A 12,811-nucleotide genomic window follows, 5' to 3' on the forward strand; every position below is an offset into this window, starting at 1 on the left:
CGGGCGATCGTGGAGAGAGTTGGGGTTCAGAGCCCGGGGCCTGCCCTTTGGGGTCCTTGGCGGGTCAGGAGGCGGCTGAGGGTTGGCAGGCGCCTTGGCCCACAGTGCGCGGAGCCAAGGCTGCGCTAAGTGGCAGGCAGGGCACTGGGAGGACCGGACCCGCAGGGACACTAGGATTTTAAACCACAGATGGGGGATTCACAGCAACCCCAGAGACGCAGGGCAGCCGGCAGAGAAGAGACTCCCTGAGTGTCAGAACAGGGGGCTAGGCGCCCCACCGCCCCAGCGGCCACCAGGAGGGTACCAGAGCGGGTCCTGGGCTCCACCCGCCCCAGGACCGGAGGGACTGGCTGTCCCAGACGCGCTGGGGGTGGGGCAACCGGCGAGGGAGGGCTGGCGGACGTCACTGTGTGTGTGTGGGGGGGAAGGGGACCAAGCCCTGCTGGGGGAGGGTAGCCAGAAGGAAGGGGCGGGGGCTGCCTTAGATCGTGTGCGCGGGGAGAGGGGACGAGGCGCCGTGGGGGTGGGGGACCTGAGGCTCGGCTCAGTGCTGGAGGGCCGGGGGCGCAGTGGGCGACTTGGAGGACCCGCGTGACCTAGCCATGATGGGGGGCGGGGATGGGGGATGGGGGAAAGTCAAGGGTCCGCAGTCCCTGTTTTTTAGTCGAGGGTCCAGAGGGGGCGAGGGGTGTCGGCGGGCACAGCTACCCTGGGGCGGGATGGGGGACTTAGGGACCTCAGAGCAGGACGGGGCGGGACAGGGGCGGGCCTTTGGTTTGGGCACCGCGGAGCTGCGCCAGGGTGGACTGATGAGCCCAGGAGAGAACTGGGGAGTGACTTAGGAGGGACGGGGCGGCGCCGGGGTCCAGTGGCGGCCCTAGAGTTGGAGGGACGGTCAGTGCTGGGGGGAGGGGAGAGAGGCCCGGGAGCGGGACAGCAGTGGCTTAGACTGTTCCTGGGGGCTCCCCAGCAGCATCAGGGAGGGGGCGCGGGGCGTGCGGGGTGGGGAGGGCTCCAGGTGGGTCCCGGGTGGGGACCAGGTGCTTTTCAGGTGGTGAGCTGAGGAGAGGGCCATATGGGGAGGGGACTGGACAGGAGTCTCAGCGGGAGTGACGGCCATGTTGGGGGAGGGGCAAGATTGTGTTTTACTGAATGTGTGTGACAGGCTGTGGCTGGGGAGGGAACCCAAGCCCGTGGCGGGGGAGAGGACCCGGACGAGACTTAGCGGGCTTCGGTTTCATAGGGGAGACACGGGCATCGGGCTGCGTGTCTTAAAAAGTGCATGCGTGGGGAGGGGGGCGTCGACCCTGGAGCGTCCCGCGGGCGTAGCAGGCGCAGTTTCCGCGGCTCGATCCGGGCACCCCCCCTCCTGCTCGGCCTGTGCCCCCCCTCCTGCTCGCCCCCCCCCACACCTCCCTCTGCGCCCCACCCCAGCCCTGCGCAGAGAAGGCGTCCGGGGCTGGGTTTCGGGGACCCGCTGTCTCTCGGGGCACCTCTGCTTCCTTCCCAGAGGCTCGCGCTGGTCCCCTCGCCGGGCCTGAGTGGGACGAGTCCCGGGGTCCGCGAACCTGGCGGTGTCCGAAGCGCGTGTCCCTTGGCCCTGCGGGCTCCCCTCTGCGGGGATCCCGAGGCTGCGCGCTGGCGCCGCTGCAGGACCTTGACCCCAGACCTGGGCGCTCGATCCCACCTGCGGCGGCGTGGCGTCTCCTCCCATCGGGTTTGGGGGCGCGCAGCCTGGACCCCCGGCGGCTTAAAATGATTAACTTCCCAACTCTGGGCCTTGGGTGTTGGCACCTGGAAACAGGTTTTCCCTGGTCCCGGCTGCCCGGCGAGGCTGGCGCTTCGGGAGCTGTTTAACCCGGGGGGGGGGGGGGGGGGCCCGAGCAAGGTGCCTCCAGGCAGCCAGGGAGGCTCAGGGGGCCCTATTTCTTCATCTCACCCAGGGTCTTGGACAGCCCCTACGCGATCATAGAATTGGTGCGAGTTCAGCTCCATCAGGCTCCGCGTTTGGAACCTGTAGGGTGCTGGACTGGAGCTCCGTGGTTGCGCACAGGGCCTGGGGTGGCTGCGTGCTAAGATAAAGGGACCCTGGGCCAAGGGACTTGGAACGCAGAACCTGCATGATGGCCTTGGTCCTGGTTCTTCCATAGAGGCGGATAATCTTGTTTTCGCTGTCCCAAGCCAGTTCCGTATTTTTACCAAACCAAACCGGAGCCTCCCAAAGGTCAGGGCTGCCCTAAACCCTTGGGGGTGGGGCATTTGTTGAAAATACACGCAGCAGTCTCACCCCTCTCAACTCAGAGTTGGAATCCCCAGAGGTGGTGCTGGGATTGGAGAAACAGTCTTTGTTTTTCTAATTTGCAAATTTAAATTATTTGCTTTTCCATATGTGCTCGGATTTACAGATGGGGTTATATCCAGAAAGCCCAAATACAGTACCTTGGGAATGCATTTGCCAAATCTCACCTTCGAATATCCTAGATTAGCAGCTCAGTATGTTGTATGGATTGTTTCCTCATCCCAGGAAGACTAATACAGTGACCAGGAGTCCTCTGACCAGTGCAATGACCTCAGAGTGTCTGGAGCTGCCACACAGGAACTGAGCAATGAGAATGTGGAGAGTGGATGGACTAAACCGGGTTGCCCTTCTGTCTGGGCTGGTGATGTAGGTGGCCTTTCCCTTGCTCTGCCTATGATGCCCACACAGAAAATGAGATGGGCGTGGCCTTTTAGCTGTCAGTCAATCTGCTGACAGGAGACATCAGGAAGCTAGACTCCACCCCCTGAAACCTGACCCCTTTGCACTTCTTGGGATAGAATATTCTGTGGAATCTCCCTTTGTGTGTCCCCTCTATCAGAATAACGAGTTCCAGCGGCTGTCTCTCTTTCCAGGGACCCCTAGGGTCGGAGGGCCATTTCCAGAATTTGAAAAGGTCCTTCTGTGAGCTCCTCTGCTGTCTTCACTATTTCCTGCGTGGGATCCAAATCCCAGGGGCTGGGGTTGGAGGTGAGACTCTGGGAGGGGCTGAGCTCTTGAGGTGCAGCCATGCATGGAAGGAGGGTGGACCCAGAGAGCTTGCTGCCCTTCCACATGTGAGGAGCCAGGAGAAGGAGCCATCTGTGAGCAGGAAGCAGCCCTCAGAGGCCCAGGGGGGTCTGCCACACCTGGATCTCTGGCAGCAGTCCGCAGAGCTGAGGGCAGTCGGGGTCTGTGGTCTGTAGCCACCACCCCCCTTCCCCCTGGCTGGGGTGTCTTGTTACAGCAGCCCAGGAAGACATCACAGTGACCCCCAGCCCTGGACCAGGCAAATGACCTGAGTGTGGGTGTTAGAAAGTCAGGGCTTTGGGGAGGACAGGGGGTCCTGAGGGTGGAGCCTTCATTACTACCGAAAGCCAGAAGCAGAGACTTGATCCCTTGGCACATGCCACGTCTTATTGAGTCAGGTTTGTCCCTTGGGGCTCCCCACCCCACCGCACCTGCAAATCTGTGCAACCTGGAAGCACCTTCTGTTTGCAGAGTGGCCTCCTCCAGGCTTGACCAGGGTCCTCTGTCTCAGCCTCTAATTGCAGGAGGTCCTGGGCTCTTTGCTGGGTGCCCAGGGTGGCCCATGAGGATTGTGCATTGTGACTTCATGTTGATGTGGGGAGTCACTAGTGACCTCGGAATGGATGCCTGAGGTCAATGTGAGAAGCTGTTTGGACCGGGCTCCGGCTCTTCCCACGAAGATGGTCACTGCCCTTGTTCATCCATGTCTCAGCAGCACAGGGGGAAGGGGCCACAGCAGGGCTGCAGTCATGGCCTCCAAAGGTTGTACAGAGTGCCCAGCTCCTGGGGAAGGGGCTCAGGGACCGCTGATGGAAGTTGCCAGTTGTAAGTTGAAGGGAGCGACAAGACCTTTCACAGACAGCTGTACTACACGTGTTCGACGTGGATACCATGGAATTATGAAAAGTTCAAAGTACTGCTGTCTGGACTGTCTTACCTGAGGGCCTTGGGTCAGCCGTCTCCAGTCGGCTCTGTGGGGCTCTCAGTGTGGCTGTCACTATCACACTGAGCAGGTGAATGGGTCTCCAAGCCAGGACTGAAAAACCAGCCTCTACCTCAGAGCAAAGCCTGTCCAAGGAAGGGGGTGTGACCCGTGTCCTTGGAAAGACCCACAGACCACTCCTAGGCACATTTCCACCCTGCTGAGTTGTTTATCTACAAGTAACAGGAGAGATCTGCTGTGCCAGGTGCCCTGACTCAGTCAGGCTAGGGGGGACCCATAGCAACCCCCTAGCAGCCACCAATCAGCATGAGACAGGGAAATACCTGGGATGCCAGATGACCCCCAAGTAGTTTATGGTGTTGGGAAACGACGTAGCTCAGCAGGAACACCCCTCTTGGCTTAAACCAATCAGTTCAAACGAATCCCTCTCTTGTAGTAACCAATCACCTCCACCCAACTTGTTCCCACGAGCCAGTGTGCTAATCATGTTTTAGGGTTGTTTTATGATTTTCCCGCGGTGTGTGATGATTTGCTAAGAGATGCTATGATGCATGTGGAGTCCCTGCCTTCCTCAAAGAGTGTATAAAACTGCTGCAAACCCTGGGCTTGGGGCCTCTCAGCGTCACCAGTTGCTGTGTGTGCCTGTGGAGGACCGAGGTAGCTCGCAATAAACACCTCTTTGCTGTTTCCATCGATCTTGGGTCTCTGGTGGTCTTTTGGGGGGTCCTGAATTCGAGCATAACAGGACCATCAGGACAACACTGTTCTGCGGGTGGCTGTGCATGATGGCCATGCCTGGATCACGCAATGAAGAGACCTCCTGCTCAAACTTCCAAGAAGTGGGGGGCTTGCACAGCACACTGTAGCTCCTCAGTCCAAATGTCTTCCTGCGATCTCCAAATAAGAGCAATAAAAGGGAAGCCGTCTAAACCACCCGAATTTCATTTTGGCATAGAAGCAATTTTACAAAAACCACATTTGAACGTTCACATGGACTTCATCTTCCAGGTTTGGAGATGACCCTGGAACTGAATGTGAGTCAGAAGACAAAGAGCACTGTGGGTGGCCATGCAGAGTGGGCACCTTATAGCTGCCCTTTCCAAAGAAGGCCCAGCAGTGGGGAGGACTGGGGTGAGGTTTGCCACCTGTGCTGGACACCTCGGCTGCAGGGAAGAGCGAACACAAAGGCTTATATGTCATGACTATGTGTTGTATGGTGTCACTGTATGCTGTAAAACATAAATAAATAATACTATGGAAAAACTGACCAAAAGACTGCCCCCCAAAGAAACCCTAGACACAGAGAAAACCTAGCGTGGACCACAACCAAAAGCGATGGCATGTGACACCCTCTTCTGCGGGTGGGAAGTGATTGCTGTGGCAGAAGCTGACCTCACGCCCTGAGCATCTCCCCTCCTCCACGCCCTTCCTCCAAGGTGATGCTCTGCCCCCAAAGACCCACCCAGGGCAGTGGCCTTGGCTGGCCATGGACTAAGTCTCTGAAACCATGAGAACAAATTTGCGTTTCCCCTCTCAGCGGTTCTCGCCAGGTGTCTTCACCACAGCATCCAAAAGGGAACGCAGTAGACTCAGGGGGCCTCCAGAGTGGGGTGACATGATGTACCCAGAACACGCATGAGGGTGCTGCATGCTGCAGTGAGGGACGGTGGCTGTGTGGGGACCGCACAAGGGGAACAGAACTGGGCCCATGGACTGTGCCAGAGGAGGCCTTCAGGAGCCTCGGCCTTGGCCGACCCTTCCCACGTGGGTGCCTTGGAGAGAAAGAGGGATCAGCCCAACCTTGAGGCTCACCACAGGCCACCCTGAATTGTGACTCCAGGAGACCAAAGCAGGCCCCCAATATGCCCGCTGGTTCCAAGGTTGTTCTTATGAGCCACTGTGGGCACAGGAGTGGCTCTGAAGACCCCGTGTGTGAGGGAACCTGTGCTAGTGAAGGAGTCTCAGGAAGAGGGCTGCTCCCGCCAGCTCGGACACCCCGAGACCTGTCTGCACAGCAAGGTCCCCTCCTCCCCCACCCAGCTCCCTTCCCTCCTGTCATCCTCTCCACCATCCTGACACCCGCTGGTTCCATTCTGTACTCCAGGGGCTCCGCAGTCTTCAGCAACCTGGCCCTTTTCTGGGTCTCTACTTGAGGAAGATGCCCCTGCACATGCAAAGGACTGAGTAGCTTCTCTCCCTGAATCTCTCTTACTGCCAATTTAATCCCTAGCTGGCCTAGAGGTCTCTAGATTGAAAGGGTTTCCTTTCCAACACCTCGCGGGACCTCTCTTTCACGTCTCTGCAGTCACTCTCTGCTCTCTGGGCTGTGCTCCTGTGCAGAGGCTTCATCCAGTTTCCTGAGTTTACAGTCCTGTCCTTGATGCAGGGGGCCTGTTTTCAACACTTCGCCTTGAGCAGAGTGCCCCCTTCTGGCCGTCCTGCGTTATGACCGCTGGTTTTACAAGCCTCCTCCGTGGTGTTCAGTCTTCAATCCTCACGTGCTTGTGATAGGTCGTCCTCATTTGGTGCACTCTTCCATGTCTGTGTCGCTGCGTCTGCTGCTGTGCATTGCTTCCAGGGAAAATGAGTTTTTGTGTTGAGATCCCTTTACTAATTAGTGTACTTATCTTCCTTTACCCAATGATCATTGTTAAAATTGTTCTGTAAACTATTTCTCCATAAAGTTTAAAAATGTTAATAAATATTAAAGGGCCACTTGGAAAAGATACTGCCTTTTTCCTCCTTCTAGCTGTGTTATCATCAAATTTGGGACCCCCAAAAGACCACCAGAGACCAAGATCGATGTAAGCTGCAAAGAAGTGTTCATTGCGAGCTAGCTCGGTCCTCCACACACACACCTCAGCTGGTGACGCTGGGAGGTCCTGAGCCCAGGGTTTGCAGCAGTTTTATACACTCTTTGGGGAAGGCAGGGACTCCACTGCCTTCTCCATAGAGTGATTTATTTAGGCCATGAAGGGAGTATGTGCTGAACTACATGGTTTCCCAACATGTTATCAACCACCATAAACTACTGGGAGGGTCATCTGACATCCCAGGTATTTCCGAGTGTCATGCTGATTGGTGGCAGCTAGGGGTTTGCTATGGCTCCCTACCTAGCCTGAATGAGTCAGGGACACCTGGGACTGCAGATCTCTCCTGTTATTTGTAGATAAACAACTCAGCAGGGTGGGTATGAGCCTAGGAGTGCTCTGTGGGTCTTTCTAAGGACAAGGGTCACGCCCCCTTCCTTGGACAGGATTTGCGCTGAGGTAGAGGCTGGTTTCTCAATAGTTAAACCAGAAAGAAATAATAACCCTGCTCAGCTCGGCCCATGAAGCCTGCATATGAAACCCCACTTGGGGCACATATGGCCTGTGGTGTTGATACCGCTGGTTACTGGGGAGGAGTTCTGCCCCCTCACATGTTGAAGTTTGAACATTAGAGAAGCAAGCCCAGGCAAGCACACAAAGCAGGGTTTATTTTTAAATGAGTAACATAGACTTCTCCTCAGGAGGGAGAGGGGGTATCCTGGTGTTCCCAGAAGCAAGGGGTTCAGTCTTTCTATGAGTCCTAGGCTTCCTGTGTTCTCCATGCTTTTTCCCTTATCTTTCTCCTTCCTGCCTTGGTGACTAGGCCCAGGAATGCTTGGTGAGATGGCACAAAGGTGACAAACAAGGAGGATGAACAGGGAAGGTCAGGATGCAGCAGCTAAGGACACATTAACACCCTAAAAGCTGCCTGTAGGGAGGGGCAATTCCTGGGACAGGCTACCTTAGCAACAGGAAGGAGCCAGGGCAGGTCCTTGATGAGCATAAAGCAAGGGCTCTGGAGGAATTAACATTTCTATCCCTCAGAGGACAGTCTGCAACTTGCCAGACTCACTCAAAATTGGCCTCTTAGATCAGACCTGACTCCATTTACCTGTCTGTAAGGACTGCTTGTCTCATTCTGGCTTCAGTATCTACCCCTTCCTGGAAAGTAAATTCAATTGTATTCAATTCTTTTCTCTTAACTTGGACTTGGTGAAGTCTTTCCCATCCTGCACACTGGCCCAAAGTCATTCTACCTAGGAATATCACCCATGCACAATGGCGGGGGCGGGGAGAGAATAACAAATACACAGTCGCATTTTCACAAATGTGGAATAGTGGCCACATATCCTTTGAAGGCTGAGGATTGAACCCCAGGTGCTTCCCCCGCCCCCCGCCTCATGATAGACCCAACCTGATCTTTTATTAAAATTGGGAGCCATCTTGCCACAAAGCCATGAAAAGATAATTTTGTCTTTACTATAAATTACTGCAAATTCTGAACCTGCTTGGAATGCCTGCCCGTGCCTTGAACTCACCCGTGCCTGGCTCTCTGACCAGATAGCAGCCCTCTCTTAAACTGTAGTGACACCTCATAAATATTGGCCTTCCCTGGCCAGACAATGACCCTCTCTGAGGCTCTAATGGTCCCATAAATTCTGAATTGGGCCCAGCAAAAAAAAAAAAAAAAAGTAAACTACCATTAGTGTGATGCTTGTCAGAGTTCTGTTATCTGTAACCCCCTTTTGTGTAACTTTCTGGGCTACAAAGCTGGGCTGTAGGAAACGTGGGGTTGCTGTCTTGTTCCCGCCATTTTGGGTGGGGGAGACAACACGGCAGGTCGAAATAATAAGCTTGCTTTAATTTGACTTTAATTGGAGTCAGTGGTCTTTTCTTGCATCCTGGTCTAACACTCAGTGTTGGGCATTGAATCCATGGCAGGAGCATTGTAACCCTGAGGAACACTCCCAGCCCCCTTTATATTGTGGTACAAAGAAGGTGGGTGGGAGCATAAATGTAATGAATTTGAGAACGAAACTCTGATGAACCCAACCTAATTCCATTTTAAGATTAGGAGCCATCTCATCATCAAGTCAGGAAGAGTTAATTTCTGTTTTACTATAAATTACTGCAATTTCTAAACTTGTTTGCAATCCATGCCTGGGCCTTCTACTCACCTATGCCTGGCTTTCCCTGACCAGATAACAATCTTCTCCAGAACCTTTGTGGGTCTTCATAAATCCTGCCTCCCACTGACCAAATAACAACCCTCTGTGGAACCTCAGTGGCACCTCATAAATTCTGAGGTTGGGATCTGAATTTATTCCCTACATTGAAATGTTAAGCCATGTTGATTATTAAGTTAGAATCTGCCTTTGTATTAGGCTTGTCCAATCCTGTGATCTGCAAGTTCTCAAGACATCCCATTTTACAACTTTTGTGCTATAAAACTGTGTTCCTAGAGAGCTGGGGTATCTTTAGCCTGGGGTTGGGGAGAGACAGACATGGCCAGCTCCTGGGAACATAAATAAAAGTTTGCTTTAATTTCACACAAAATTGGAGTCTGTGGTCTTTTTCTTGTGTTATGGTTTTACAGTGCCAGGTCTCTAACAAGGCCATTTTTGGGTTTGGCCAAGTGAGAATATTTCCACACTTAATGACATATCTCTAGGCCAATACATTAAAAAACTGGAAAAAAATATTGAATACATTCTTTCTTAGAAAACAACAACAACAACAAAACTAGAACAGTATCTTGGAATGGTGATGCACACCATGCCAGGAGGGTAAAAAATTCTAGGCCAGCCTCTGAAACATAGCCTCAGCTCTCAAAAAAACCCTCTCACCCCAACTTAAAAGGGGCAGGAATGTAGCTCAGTGTTATAGCACCACTGGGCTCAATAGTCAGGTTCAAAAACAAAAACAAAAACAAAAAAACACCCTGAAGAGGAACACAGAGAAAAAAAAAAAGACATAAGAAAATAAAAGAGTGTAAAAGGGCAGACATAAATCAAACTACATCAATAGTGACATTATATGGCAATTGACTGAACAATCCTATCCTAAGGTAGAGATCAGCAGACAGAATGAAAACAAGGTCCAATTCTGTGCTATGTGCAGGGGTCACTGCTGGGATACAAATGGATAGAGTCTGAAAATAAGAGGATGTGAGTCCTACACCATGAAAAGAGACACCATGGGTGATCTCTACTATACTACCTCCCCAACATCAGGCAAAATGTTTCAAAACTAAAATTTATTGAGATATATCAGCTGTGAGACATGGACACATGAGGTTAAGGTGTTCCTGAATGCTCCATCCTCTTTCCCAATGCCAATCCAATAATGAGGACACAGCTGTGAGTTTACAGGGAAAAAAACAAACTTGTTTGCTAGCAAAGGAGCAGCACATGATTACTGTCCCAGAGGCTGGGATTCTGCCAATCAGAAGAAACAGTTGGCCTTTCTTTTTGGGGAGATGGGGGTGCCGGAGATTGAACTCAGGTGCACTCAATCAGTGAGCCACATCCCCAGCCTCATTTTTGTATTTTATTTAGAGCCAGGGTCTCTCTGAGTTTCTTAGCATCTCGATTTTGCCGGGGCTGGCTGTACACTTTTGATCCTCCTGCCTCAGCCTCCCTAGAGGCTGGGATTGAGGCATCACCACCACACCTGGCACAAAGCAAAATATTTCATTAATGAGATGGAAAGTCCTTAGAATGATGTCAATCAGAGTTTAGAATTCAGTTATTCTGTGTTTGTTTTGGTTTGCTATTGCAGAAACCCAAAGCACATTCCAGGAGACACAAAAGCCTGTAGAGTCCACACAATGTTAGGTGATCCAACCTTGTGGCCTCCCTGGGACATAAAGGCAACCTGTCAGTTTCTTTCATGTTCTTACCAATATGAACTATTTCAGGGTCAGCTGAGAATGCAAGGTGACTTTGGCACCTGAAAGAGGACCTCATGTCTAACAGAAGAGTCATGTGCCACGAGGACAACGAGTGGGGAAGCAATGACAGAATGACAGACATGCCATTTTCCTCCCATGTGAAGCCTGAGTTCTGGAGGCTGCTCCTGCCAAGGGCAGATCTTAAAGTGGGGATCAGGTCCCAGGCCACGTGGGTTGCCCATGTGATCTGGGGTTCTGCACAGACCTCTCAAAGACCCATTTCCAGGACAGTGACAATCCCAGGCCTGCCTAAGTCCCTCATCCCCATGTTTCATCAGCCCTTGGGACCCAGAACAAGAAATATGGTGAGAATTGGACCCAACTCTGCCCCAGATCTCAGTTCTGGCTACTTGGGTGCATACAGCCTTGAGCTCTGGGCAATTCAAAGAATCAAGTAGGAACATGAGACCCAGAGATGTGTCAAACAGCCTTGAGGGATGACCAGCTTTCCCATGGTCAGGACGGCCACAGAGGGCTTGGGGGTTGAGGTGGGGCTGTCCTCTGGCAGCAAGGGCAGCACAACAGCCAAGACACAGAGGTTTCCCTGGAGGGGGATTTGGAGTGGGAGGAGAGGACTGAGACTCTGCTGCCCACCCCAGTGCCAGCCCATCCACACTAGATGCCTGGCCAGAAAGCACCCCGAGGAATCCTCTCAGCCCTCTTTTCCTAGTTTTAAAGGGAAAATTAAAGATACTGGGTGTGGGAGTTCTGCCTTGTTCTGGGGAAAGCTCAGGCTACACTTGGGTTCCAGGAGTCATACAGCTGGACAGGGGTCCAGGCTCCATCCCTGCTCCCTGTGATAGGTGTCTCTCACCAGAGGCTTGGTTTCCTTCTGGTGAAGGGGAGTCAGAGGAGGAGGTGGCCACACATGTGTTGATATGCTGCTCTGGCTGAGGACACCTGCCAGCTCACATGCCAACACTATTGCCCAGAAGATGTAGGCAGTCCTGTCAGGAGATTCTGTAGCCCTCCTAGGAGTCTGATTCCTGCACTGATGTGCTCACCAAGACTGAACTCCTACAAAGAATACCCACACCCCAGGACAGTTGCATTCACTCCAGTTCTTCACACTGCCCAGGAGCAAGCCTTTGGCAAATGGATTTATTAGAACGAAGTCCAGACTGTGTCAAGTACTCACACACCACTATGCAATATTTCTAGTGAATCAAAGATGTAAAACTAGGAAATTGCCACACTGTCTCATTAAGTGGAAAGAAAGTTTTCAGTAATCCTGGGGAACATTCAAAACTATGTTTTAAAGATGAAGTGCTACTGGATGGCTTAAGCTGTGTCTATTAAAAACAGAAGTGCCACAGCATGCTCTTTTGGCCTTCCTTTCCAAATGAACACTGAGACACAGCAAAAGTCTGGAACAGAGACAATAACAACAACTATCCTATCTTTGGTGTTGAGAGCCACAGCTGAAGGGGCCCCAGCAAACTTTCAGACTACCAGCTGATGATTGGTTCACAGTGGCCCCAGCAACATCTAGCTGATTGGCTCCTCTGCGGTGATGCTCATTGGGCTATTTCCCTGCCCTTTCAGACCACAGAGCTACTCATTGGGGGACTTTTTTGGCTCCGCCCACGCTACCCAGCCAATCGGCCTCAAGAACAGGAGGATTGTGGGAGGTGAAGAGGCTGGTGGGTGTGAGAGTGGCTTGTGGGAAGCTGGTGGTGGCAGTTGGGCTCTGAGGGTTTTTTCCTGAGGAGCTGTTTTGTTTGGCGTGTGTGGTTCTAAAAATAAAGTTAGTTTCTTTTGACAAGTGGCTCCTGAATTGTGCCCAGCCAGACTGCGGCATTTGGTGGGCTGCACGGGGAGCGACTGAGGGTAATTTATAAGGTAAATTGCTTGCCCCTGAGGGCAGGGTGAGAGGATGGGTAGCCATTTTAAGATTCTTCTTTTGTTTTGCTTCACTTTTGTTTTAAGTTGCCTGTCCCTGGAGATGAGTGAGATGGAAGAAAAACCGCTCACATCTGAGGAACAGATAGGGAGAAAGGATGGATGGACATTTCAGGAGGATAGAAAGGCTATTATAATGATTTTCTGTTGTTCCAATT

This window comes from Callospermophilus lateralis (genome assembly GCF_048772815.1).
Source record: "Callospermophilus lateralis isolate mCalLat2 chromosome Y unlocalized genomic scaffold, mCalLat2.hap1 SUPER_Y_unloc_1, whole genome shotgun sequence".
Classification (NCBI taxonomy): domain Eukaryota; kingdom Metazoa; phylum Chordata; class Mammalia; order Rodentia; family Sciuridae; genus Callospermophilus; species Callospermophilus lateralis.